Source organism: Hydra vulgaris, chromosome 13 (genome assembly GCF_038396675.1).
Source record: "Hydra vulgaris chromosome 13, alternate assembly HydraT2T_AEP".
NCBI classification, from domain to species: Eukaryota; Metazoa; Cnidaria; class Hydrozoa; order Anthoathecata; family Hydridae; genus Hydra; species Hydra vulgaris.
In genome coordinates, this window is record NC_088932.1 from 40,147,501 (window position 1) to 40,160,665 (window position 13,165).

Consider the following 13,165-nt stretch of genomic DNA (forward strand, 5'->3'; position numbering starts at 1 on the left):
AATAAAATTAAAAATAAACTTTTGATAGTTGACAACAAACTAGACTTCTTCTGAAACTTTTTAATAGGAATAATCACTCGTTTTATTTACTTGTTATTTACTTTATTTTTGATCATATTCATTTTTGATTTTAATCTGAATCTTTACCTTTCTTTGATGTTCATGTTTTATCTTTTTATTTATTTTTAAATTCGAAATCTTAATAAATAAAAGTTTGAAAAAAAATGAAATTATATATACATAAAAAGTATTTTTTATATTTGCATTTGCATATGTATTTTATGCAAATATTACATTGTGATAACGGTAATACTTTTTTTCTTGCTATTAATATTCTTGTTTTGATGGGGCTTGGCGATAAGACTGAATTTGTCTCCTTCTCGCCCCAGCCGTGTATATACATTTTGTAAAAGTCTAATAGTGTAAAAAAAATTTTATGGCGAAATACATACATACATACATACATACATACATACATACATACATACATACATACATACATACATACATACATACATAGATACATACATACATACATACATACATACATACATACATACATACATACATACATACATACATACATACATACATGCATACATACATTCATACATACATACATATATACATACATACATACATACGTATATACATACATACATACATACATACATACATACATACATACATACATACATACATACATACATACATACATACATACATACATACATACATACATACATACATACATACATACATACATACATACATACATACATACATACATACATACATACATACATACATACATACATACATACATACATACATACATACATACATACATACATACATACATACATACATACATACATACATACATACATACATACATACATACATACATACATACATACATACATACATACATACATACATACATACATACATACATACATACATACATACATACATACATACATACCTGTTTTCGTTTTTTTTTTCTTTTAGGAATCTAGATAACTTTTTTTGCATGTTTCTCAGTTTTTTTAAAATCAATTTCCAGGAAGCTTAGAAGACGTTGCAAAAAAATTAGTAGAGATATTGTGTTCTATTTAAATTTAATTTTTACTTCTTATGGTCATCCCAGTGGGCACAGTACGTTTTTAAAACGTTCTTTGGACGTTTTTATTAGGTTTAAACCTTATTAAAACGTCTAAAAAACGTTTTAAAAACGTACCGTGCCCACTGGGATATTATTTACCGCAGAAAATTTTATCATTGATCATTCGTCTATTTTGAGTTGTAAAATATTTTGAGTCGTACTTAATTGCTACAGAAGTTAAAGAGAATTTCTGGGAAAAGTCATTATTATTAAAGTTGTCAAGGAAAAATTTTAAAAATATTTTTTTACAAAACTCTTTAAGGAAACGATAACAATGAATGCAATGCCATGTGTGATAAATTTTTCATACCAAGAAAAAATATCTCGTATACGTTAAATTTTTATGAGCACAAAACAAAATGAAAAAAAAAGTAAATTTTGTGACTCGATTAAAAAAGAGAAGCAGAAGATGTGCTTTTCCAAATGTCACTAATGTAAATGATGAATTTCTATAAGCATGTCACTACTCGTGTGTGACCAATCATGCCACTGCATATAAATATTACAAACTTCTTAAAGATAGAGACAAACCTCGAAAATGTTTTGAGATTCATCGCAATGTGGAAACATCAAAACTACAAGCAAAAGAATTGTCAGAAAAAAATAATAGTTTACAGAAGATATCAACTCAGTTGGCCATTTAAAGAAAAAAAACTTTACAAGATTACATGAGCAAGTAACAAATTTGTTGTCAGGAGCAAACTAAAATGAAATTGACCCTGACCCCCTGGTATAGCATTGTTGCCGTTCGGCATTTTTGTGTAATCGACGTATTAGCCGCTCCTTTATTTACAGCCCAATGCCTAAAAGTCTCAATACGGCCCTCGTATAAGATAACTCTGCAGCTAAGCAGCGTTAACTAAATATATTTTTAAACTACTTGTGCTCTCATCTGTAGATACTAAAAAACTTAGTGAGAGTTTGGACAGGCTATCCCTAAGTTAGTCAGTCAATAATCATGATGGTGTACAAATTTAAAAAGAATTAGCAACGGTGCTTTGGAAACTAGAAAATAAAAATTTCATTATAAATGGTTTCTGCAAACTAACTCCTTAAATATACGTGAGTTTCATTTTGCATAAACCTTTAATATCAAAAAGTCTCTGCTTTTTTTAACTCAACTGAGTTAATTTAAAAAGCAATGTGAATTGAAACTTTTTCCGCCGCGCTTCTCAAACACTGCCACAGCCTATACAAAAGGTCATGCAAAGCAGAATATTTAATCGGTAATTAAACTATTATGGAAACATTTCTCGTAAAAATAGAACGGTCGCAATTTGATTGTCTCTGTCGATTAAATACCCTAAAGTACATCGGCATCTAAAACACTTAATTACCATTTTCATTAGGATTAATTTAAAACTTCAAGTTTAAAATTTATTTTAGAAAAAAGTTTTAAATTTGAAGTTTTTTTTCTTTCATTCTGTCCTGAACATTAAAAAATCGACTTCCAAATCCAAGTTATTGTTAACTCCTCAAGTCTTTAATGCAGGTTATAAAATACTTGTCAAAAAAAATATAACCCTAAGGGCTCAATTAACCTCTGTAATTAAATATCTTTCATATCTCGAAATTACAAGTTATGCATAGTTCAAAAAAAAAAATTCACAATGAATCACAATGATTATGTTTATTTTCCTAAAATATACATAAAACACTGTGATTATCAAAGAGTTTTTATTGTTTTTTTTTAATACACACACAAATCATAATTATATTATGACTTAGGTGTGTTTTTATTTATTTAATTATTTTTAATGTCTTTTATGTAAGTTTATATATAAATAAAAATGCTACATTTTTCGCGTTGGATTATAGCTTGTTTTACGTTCAAATTTTGATATATCATGTGAACAAGAACATTTCTATCTAATTATCTATATTAAAAACAAAATTTTTAATTTTTAATTTTAAAGATTTTTTATTGTATGGAAGAGTATATTCTTCTGGAAATAGAGTATACTCTTGCAAAAGTTATCTATTCTATATCTCTTATCACGGCCCTATTTTTTTATTTTTTCGGGGTGTGATAAAGTTACAAGTTGCACTTGTGTTCAACTGGTTCGTATTTGAAAAAATGAAATTTACTGCAAATCAAGAAGAAACCAATCCCATTTTATATTTTAGCATAAATAGTATATTAGCATAGATATTAATTTAATAAATGTTTAGCGCTTTCATTTCCTTAACTATGTTTTGGCATGTATAAGTTTGTTTTTATGATGTATTATTCTAGAAGCATGTTTCAGTCGTCAATAAAGAGACATAAACTTTGTCTTTTGTGTACTTCCCAAAGCTATTGGCGTATGTAAGATGACTATGTATAAATGATAAGTAAAGGTTTTTTAACTTTTTTGATGACAAAAATGATCTAGCTTTAAAAAATAAACCAAGATTTTTAGATATATTAGTGTTGACGTTCTTTATGGGGGCTTTCCATGAAATATTTTTGCCAATAACTACTCCAAGAAAATTTAAGTGTTTGGGTTCTTTCAATGATGTTGTAATTGATACTTAGTGAGGAAAGAATTGATTAAGGTGCCGTTTTTTAATGTCTTGCGTGAAATAAAATATATTTAGTTTTTGTACGTTTATTGATAGCTTATTAAAACTAAATGATGTTTTAATTTACGCTCAAGGTTCACATCGATATAGTAGTATATAAGTAGATGAATTAAATAAATTTCAACAAAAACAATCGAACATGAAACAAGATCTTAATTCGTATTAACCGCGTTCAAAGAGGTTGCAAGAAAATGAACTTTCATGATAAAGCTTTAGATTTAAAAGATCTCCAAAACTATTTTCTAGATGAATAAGAAGTGATCGCTTGTAACTCACTGAAAGCAGGAGTTCGAATTTGTAATGAACAGGACATTGAATATGAAAAACGTTACAGAAGAAAGTAAAGAATGTATTGCGAAACATCGAGAGATGCTGGTTTATCAGCTAAACAAGAAATAGAAAGTATTCTGAAAGAGACTATTCACCATCTATTCAATGAACAAAAAAGTAAACAGTTCGTTTTCAAGAAATTGATGAAAAGTTTGAATTTCTTTTTGATATTAAAAGATTGTGTTTTAAAGCCAAAACATGCTACTTGAAAGAACGTTGTGAAAAACTTGGAAAAGTCAACTTGGTATAGCTAAAGTTGTGATGTGTACGGGCAAAAATTGAATAAAGAAATTTTGGATTTTCAAATGCTGCTAACTAGCCGTTTTGAGAAAATTTCAAGCTTAGAGCAACAATGCAATTGTACAGCTCAGTAAGGGTATAAAAACATTTGCTCCAGTATACGTGTTAGGGTAGGTTGATTCTCAACTTTTTTTAGATTTTAACGTTGGACAGGTTGAGATGGGTGCAAACTAACATAATAACAAGTAATAACAAAAAAGAAAGATTTTTTTGATGCTCATAAAAGCTGATATAAGGGGGTTTATAAGAAAACATAAAAACAGTAGTAAATTAGAGAGGCTAATGCATCAAAACAAGTTTTAATTGTAACTTTTGTTGTTTAAGTTTTGTTGTAAAGTTTTTAATCAACAAAAAAAAAACAAGCTTCAATAAAAAAAGTTCTATTTGGTTGATAAAATGTTCAGATCACAATGTAATCATACTTTTGACAACATGAACCCTTCGAAGAAAAATCAGGTCTTTTTAGACGGCCTAATATTTTTGCAATGATATGTTTACACCTTGTTTCCAACTCATACACTGTATGGGAAGCTTTAGACGTCTTTTTTACAGCTCTCTCAACACTCTGAGTATGAGAAGGCAAAACCGGTTACTCAAACTTTGTTGCATTTAGCAATGATTCTCGTAAATGCTGAGATAATATGTGTTCAGTGTTAGCAAGTTCACAAATACCTTTTTGGGAAAGGTCTGCTAAATCCAACCAATGATATGGATCAGAATTTATTACAGTGGTTCTGTTTAATCTGTAGACACTGTCGTATTTCTAAAATAATTTAAATTCTAATAACAAAAATCTTTTTTTTTGATCTTGTTTAGTTTTACGTTTTTAACACCGACTTGTGTTCAATAACAAAAAATCTATTTAAACGTAAAAATTCTTTACTTTTAAGCAATGAACAAGCATAACGCAATTATGTCGTTTTATATTTCCTTTATATTACCTTCTCAGTTTACTATTGTGGCCTCTAGTTTTACATATGTTATCTAGCATTTCGGGTTTTGAGTAAAAACTTATAATATCGTACCCTTTCAAATATTAAAACATTTGTATCAAATCAAACCTTCTTCTTTCGTTCTCCAACGATAGTAAATCCAACTTTTTTAATCTTTCTTCATAATTGTATCCTTTCAAACTTTTAATTCTAGAAGTTCTTTTTTGGACAGTCTCTAGCTTATTTGTATCATACTGCCGATAAGGATTCCATGTCGGAGCTGCGTATTCAAAATGTGGACGTACAAAGGCTATAAGCAAGAGTTTCATCACTTTTTTATCTAAACATTTAAAAGTGTGTTTGATCTGACCTAGTTTTTGATTTGCTTTATTTACTGCTTTATTTACATGGTGTTTCTATTCCAAATCATCTGAAATGTACACTCCTAAATCCTTTTCCATACTAGTGTAGACTAACGCTGTATTATTCATTAAAACTTTGTGTTGGTTATTTCCTATTATCATAACCTTACAATTTTGCTGGTTGAATTTCATCAACCACTCAGTCGACCATTCCATTAATAAGTCCATATCTTGTTCAAGTTCAATAAAATTATTATCTTTTTTTATTGCTTTAAGGATTTTCGTGCCGTCAGCAAATAGTTTACAGCTTGATTTTATTTTGTTGCAGATACCATTAATATATACTACAAATAAAATGTTCTTAGCGCTGACTCTTGTGGTTTTCCATTCACGATCTCCTCCCATTCTGATTTATTATTTCCTATCACCACTCTTAGAAGTCTGTTCTTTAAAGATCCCTGGCACGAGTCTAATAATTTTTTTTTCAAACCAAGAGTGGTCAATTTTAACAAAAATCTTTCGTGATTAACTGAATCAAACGCTTTAGCTAAGTCTAGAAACAAACCTGCTACATCCAAGTCATTATCAATTGAACTTGTAATAAAATCTAGAGATTCCAATAAGTTCGTCACACAACTTTTATTATTAACAAATCCATGTTGGTTTTTATTGATTAACTTATTTTCTACTAAACATTTCATCATTTTATCTTTAACTATCTTTTTCATGACTTTACATACTACAGATGTTAAAGATACAGGTCTAAAAGTGCATGGGTTCAACTTTTCACCACTTTTAGACAATGGGACAATATTAAATCTTGTTTAATTCTTTGTACTTTGAAGTAGACAATTGTCTCTGAATTTCTACATTCGACGTTTGAACCAAACGTTTCTATTTTCTCTTGACAACGCTTTCAGTTCTTTATTAATCCAGGGAGGCTTAATGTTGTTTTGAATGCTTCCCGGTTTTATGATTGGAATAAAGAGTTAACATCCTTCTTCATAAAGGCCATTTTTCTTAACATTTGTTTAATTCCAAGTCTTTGAATTCATCTTCCCATTTTACGACTTTAAAATAATTATTTAGTTCATCAAATTTTCCATCAATTGTAACTAAATTTGTCTTTTTTAAATATAATGTTACCAATACACTCTTCATGGATGTAGTTAAATTAAATAATGTAATGACCGTGGTTAATACCTTCCAAAAGGTGTACCAGTTTATAAACTCCATTTTTATTCTCAGCTATAATCAAATCCAGTACATTCATTTCATTTCCAATGTTATTTTGAAATGTTGGCTCAATCACATTTTGATGCATGAAGCATTTGTTTAAACATTCTAAAAAAATTTTGGCTGGTTTTTTAGTCTCAATAGTTAGTGTGGTATAGTAATCTTCTTTCCTCTTAATTGTGTTGAAATCAAAATCACCACAAGTAAGGATTCCATTATTTTTATTTATTAAATTCACTGAATGAGCAAAATTAATAGACTTTGTGATGTTGATACAGTTACTTATGTTGCTAATCCCGGTTCTGTACATACTGCCACATAATATTTTTTCACTTACTTAATTAATAACGCACCAAATCTGTTCTATATTAGGTTTATTTAAACATTTTTCTGAAATTTCATACGCTTTTATATCGTTTTGTACATATACACACACTCCTCCACCTCTACCAACGCCTCTGTCTCTTCTGAATAAGGTGCATCCATTGATATTAGTTACTGACTCGTTATTCCGCCAAGTTTCACAAATAATAACTACATTAGCTTTGTTTGAGTCAATCACTTCAATTAGATTGTCAAGTTTGTTGTTTAATGAAGTTGCGTTCATGTAAACGCACGTTACTTCTTTACAGCTTCATTACACATCTACATGTCTGAAACTGAGCATGGGATCCCCTCTTATCAGGTAAAAAGAAATTGTCAAACATATTTTTCTATTACGATGTTTTGACAATATTTGAAGTTATCCCGCGTTCACCAAAGCTCCACTCTCTCCTATACACCATGCTGTTTATTTAACTTCAAATATCAAATCTGCCCTCAGAGTTTTATATATTAGGGCAAATATTTTATAACAAGGATTGAAAAATTGAGAAACTAATAATAACTTGAGTTTGGAGGTCGGTTTTAAATGATTAATTTATAAACAAACTTTTTTTAAACCATTTTCTTAAATAAATTTTAAAACATGTAGTTTTGAATTAATCCTAATGAAAATGGTAATTAAATGTTTTGAATGCCAATGTACTTTAGGATATTTAATCTAAGGCACCAATTTACAGTCATTCTTAGTCTAAAGAATTTTTTTCATAATAGTTTAGTTACGGATTAAATATTCTCTTTACATGACCTTCATTTTAAAAAGTAATATACTTTTTTTTAAAGCATTATGTCTATTGAGTAACTTAGGGATGGCCTGCTTCTAAAGGCCTCGGGTTAGCCTGCCCAAGCCCAAACTAAGTTTTTAAATCTTTACAGGTGAGAGCACAAATAGTTTAAAAATAAATCTAATTTATTTATCTGAAAACATAGAAAATTTGGAAAGTTATTTGGTTCACTGAAAAAAATTCGACGCAAAAGACCTATTATTTTCTAAAGTCCTAAGCTGCAGCTAAATAAGCGTTATTTATCAGTTTAATGAAAATCTTAATACTGTTAGTTGTTTGTGAGAACAAAAAATAATAAAAAACCAAAAATCTTTATCTGAAAAAGACGAAGAACTTTAGAAACTATAAAAAACAAAAACTTGTTGCTGGTAATATTTCTTTAAAACTTATTTATTTGACTTTTTAGAAAACAAAGGGCTAGAGAAGACCTTTTTGACTATGATTATTTTTTATTGATAAAGTTAAGTTTTAAAAAGTTATCGCTAATCTTGGGCAATATTTCAGAGCTCACCCCTTTACCTACTCCTAGAATTATATCGTATATGGTGTCTATGATACAAAGTCAAATTTCTCTAAAACTTCAATTCAAAACTTTATGAAATTTTAAACAAATATACTTTGATATATATATCTATATTTTTTTTTAAACAACAACATCATCGTATAAATATTGAGAAAAGAAATAAGGCCACCTTTTTATATAAAAACTTACCACTGTGGAACTTTCAGATATACAGCCTTTATATACATTGATAATTCCAAATTTTGTTCTTAAATCATTCAATGGTTTTTTGATTAGGCTTCATTCCGGTCTTTGTTTCACTTTTCTGATCCACAATAACTTCATCTATTAGAATTTCTGTATTTACTATCTTGATTTAATTAATTTTAGTTCGGTTGGTTTAACTATTTTTTTGTTTTAACCTTGATGATGTTTTTTGTATTCTGTTGTGTTTGAGACTTTGTTCGTAGTAGAATTCCCCAATAATAAAGATTTAGTTCTTCTTACCGGCTGAATTTATTTCATGCCTTAGTGGTTTATAATATAATTTTTTAGTAATTTTCACATGCCAAAAATGAATAAAAGAATGAATGAATATTCTAGTTTAATATTTACTTATGAAGTTTTTGATATTTCAAAAAATTCATCAGTAGCTATTTTTCTTTCATTAGGTGATAACGTGGTTTTATTGGTTGCTAGGTGATAACATGGTTGTGTCATTAACTATATTTAATATATTGCGTTATAGTATTTTGGCTTCCTTTTGATTCCTTTGTAATATCGGACTATTTTTTAAAATTTTTTTGTTCATCTTCAAGTTATGTAAATTTCATTTTTCCATTTTCATATTGAGTAATTTTAGTTTATAGATCTGTTATCTCTTCTATTAACTTTTTATGTTTTTTTAACTAATTATGTTTTCAGTTTTAGAATTATATCAAGTCTCAGTTCTTTTTTTTAATTATTCTCCCAGCCTTTACATTAATTACATTCAAACTAATCCAGTTATATGAAGCATATCCTGAACATATGCTGAACAAAAACGGCAAATAATTATGATGCAAGATCAGAAATTCCAACTTAAAAAAACTAGCCTTAAAAAAACTACGTTAATTTAAAAGTTAGTTATGCAATGGACAAATACTAAATAAAAACGCCAATTTAAAATGGGGAAAAACCTAGAAATCAAAGAGTCAAATACAAAGTCTTCAATTGGTGCTAATGTTGATGCCTAAGCAGACGGTTACTTAAATATGACGTTTATAATGTCACCTGATCTGAATAAAAAGAGTTAAAACTATTTTTTTTTTCAGATTCTCAAGAAGTCCTTATGGTCTTATCACAAAGCACCACGAAAGAGCATTTAATAGGTTCACGCCTACTTCCAATACGATGTCGCAAAACTATCCCAGAGGTGGGGTATCGTTAAATTTTGTGCTTTATAAGGGTTTTATTTTCCGTTAATTTTTTTTTTATTTTTGTTTAGAAATTGAAAGAACTTCTTATAGTTGTTTAATTTGATTATTGAAGATTTTAGCTTTGCTTTCAAAGATTTTTGCTGTTTAAATTTTCTGAAAGTTATTTTGTTAAATAAATAGGAACCACGATATCTAATGGTGAATTATAATTAAGTAGCCTATTGCTTCTGTATTGCATTTGTTTATATTGTTTTTTAAAAAAGTGTGCTGTAATGTGTTCTACAGTCAGACTTTTATATTTAAGCATGATAAATATAATTTGATAAATATATTTAATAAGGTTAATATATAATTACATAATATATAAGATATGTAAATTATAAGATATATAAAGTACTTTGTTATTTTACAATTTATGCGCCACGTTTTCCTGCATAAACACTGCGTCAAAGAAATATCATGTTTCTTTGGATCTAATCTACTTAACTATGTCGCATTGGTTTATCATGTTTCAACTTTTGTTTTTTTGTTATCAAAAGTAAAACAAAGTTTCTGTATTAAAACTGTAGAAAGTCTGACACTGTGATCTGAAAGTATTGGCAGCTTACGAAAATATTTTGACATTAACGAAACAAACTTGTAGCTCTGCTAGCATATTGAAGAACTTTAAATATGTCGTACAACTTATTCGTGCACAGTGAGTTGAAAATTCTTAAACGTCAAAAAACAATTATTTTAGTGAAGAATCAAAAAAAATGAAGGTAACATTTTATTTATACATTTAAATTTGCATTTGTGTAGGTATATAAGTTTACTTGAGACACGTCTACTACAATTGCTACTTACTTGAAAACAATTCTCCTTGCATTTTACAATCTAATCATCAAAACCCCGCCACTAAACGCCACTAACTGCCTTCCGTCAATAATCCTTCAATAGACAAATTATTTCGGTTTCTTTATATTTGTTGACTTTAACTTATTCGATTTTTTAAGTAGTTGAAAATATATATGTTTTTTTTCTTTAGAATACAAAGGTTATAACATTAACAGTTTTTTTGAACTGCCTCTTTGTTGCATTGTTATATGAAGTCAAAGAAAGCAGCAAGAATAAAGATCAGTTCACAAGTTTTATCTGCATGTCGCACTATGTCCTATCTCGCAACAAAACAAGCATAAAAAGTTTATATGAAAAGGTTGAACAAAGTGTAAAAAATTTGCTCAGCAAGAAACAAAAAGCCTTAAATGAGAAACGAAATAAAAGATCTCTTCAACCGAACCAAAACGAAGCAAATTTTATGTGCTCTGAAGAACAACTCGCCATAACAAATGAAAGTGGTACTTACGAGATTCTAATGAAGTTTAATTCTAACAAAGTTGATTATTTCAAACTGGCAGATTTTGTTGTATCAAAAGAATGCGTCTCAAAGAGTGCGTTACCATGTAAAACAAAATACGAAACAAGAAAATACGCAAAGTTGAATATAACCGGAGGAACAATTAGCCTTATCGGAAATATTAAACAACTTGAAGTGGGGATTTGTTGTCAATGTTTTTAAAAGTATTTCACATTACTAAAAACTGCTTTTATATTTCAGTTGTATTTTAACTTTGTACTTTAAATTTAAAACATATCAGTATTATAGATTGTAATAATATCATCTAATGTTTTAAGTCAAGTTGTAACTGTTATGTTTATAATATGGTATACAAACTAATTTTAGTTTTATATTTAAACAAAAAGAACGTAAAAAGAATAATAGTTTTTAAATAAAAGTTTTTATATAAAAACGTGAGGTAATATTTTGGCAAGTTTTTATTATAATAATATTTTTAAGAAATAGTTCAATTTACATAATTTTATAGCTGCTATATAGCTGGTGTTTCAAAAGTGGGCTTTTAACAAAACTTTAGACTACTTTATGGTGTTATTCTCACATAGTCAGTTTATTAAACATTTATTTGTAATATGCATTATTAAACATGAATGAGATATTCATGAGGAATGTACAATTATTATTCTCATGTAAAAATTTGGCTAAACTTTGGAGAGGTGAGAGGGACATTTATAATTGGAGTGTTGATTAGGATAATAAATTATTGCTTCTACTCTATCTTTAAAAACTATGCTTGTGTACAATAAAATCTCAAATGCTGGAATTAACCAATCCTTTGCTTTATTGTGTTCTGAGTACCGTAAAACGGGGTGACTGATAATTTTGCCTGTTAGTTACAAAAGTATTGATTTGGAGATGTAATAGCAAAATTAAAAACTTATTATTATTTTTTTTAATACATTATTATATTCTGCAAACATTTTTGAAATTTTTATCATTGAGAAGTGATTCTAACTTGTGCAAATGTGTTGGGATTAACATGACTTAAACAACAAAACAACGATTTTTACATGTACCAAAAAAATGCCAAAAAACATATGTTTTAATTTTTTGTAATAAATTTTTTTCTAAAAATACGTACCTAGATGTTCAAGTGGTATATTCCAGTTATAATACCACTGTAGTATACCACTTATTTTTGTTTATTCCTAATTCCATTTTCAGAAAATTCAAAACAATTTTGTTTTTCAACTTTTTAAATAACTTTCAATATTTGATATTTCAATTTTATAGAGATTATTTAATGTTTCAAACGATTATTTCTAGTTAAAAAAGACTTATAAACATATAGCAGGTAATCGATCTTATGCCTTTTATCCAGCAGAGGCCATGCAAAATGTTTTGTTAGATATCTCAATTAATATAATATCAACTTTGAAGGCATCCAAGTTATACGGTATACCATATGATACTCTGCACAACAAGAGTAAACTAAGACATATGAAAAACTCTGGAGGGCAGACTAGATTGCAACCCCATACCAAAGAGAATATTTTACAAATTATTAGCATCCTTAAATACTGGAAGATACCTTTGGATATGTTGGATGTACGTCTGCTAATAAAAGACTCTCTAGACAGAATGGATGTTACTGATTTAAAATTTAAAAATAATTTGCCTGGTCCTGATTGGATAAAATCCTTCATTGTTTGCAATAATCTGACTGCTCAAATTGCTGACTACGTAAAACCAATTGATCAAAATTCAGTATGTTCATATTTCGATGAGTTATCCATTAAGACATTCCTTATACCAATATATTCAACTTTGATAAGACAAATGTGAGCAAT

At 28.2% G+C, this 13,165-nt stretch overlaps 2 long non-coding RNA genes across 2 annotated transcripts; one reads left to right on the forward strand and one right to left on the reverse strand.

Annotated features, from left to right (window-relative positions):
* Nucleotides 1-10,488: 10,488 nt before the first annotated feature.
* Nucleotides 10,489-10,902, reverse strand: LOC136089373 (uncharacterized). The gene is made up of 2 exons (XR_010642996.1): nucleotides 10,826-10,902; nucleotides 10,489-10,690 (listed from the first exon to the last, which is right to left on the reverse strand). It is a non-coding gene; the product is annotated as an uncharacterized LOC136089373 (long non-coding RNA).
* Nucleotides 10,601-11,184, forward strand: LOC136089372 (uncharacterized). Its single transcript, XR_010642995.1, has 2 exons — nucleotides 10,601-10,740; nucleotides 11,007-11,184. It is a non-coding gene; the product is annotated as an uncharacterized LOC136089372 (long non-coding RNA).
* The last annotated feature ends 1,981 nt before the right edge of the window (nucleotides 11,185-13,165 follow it).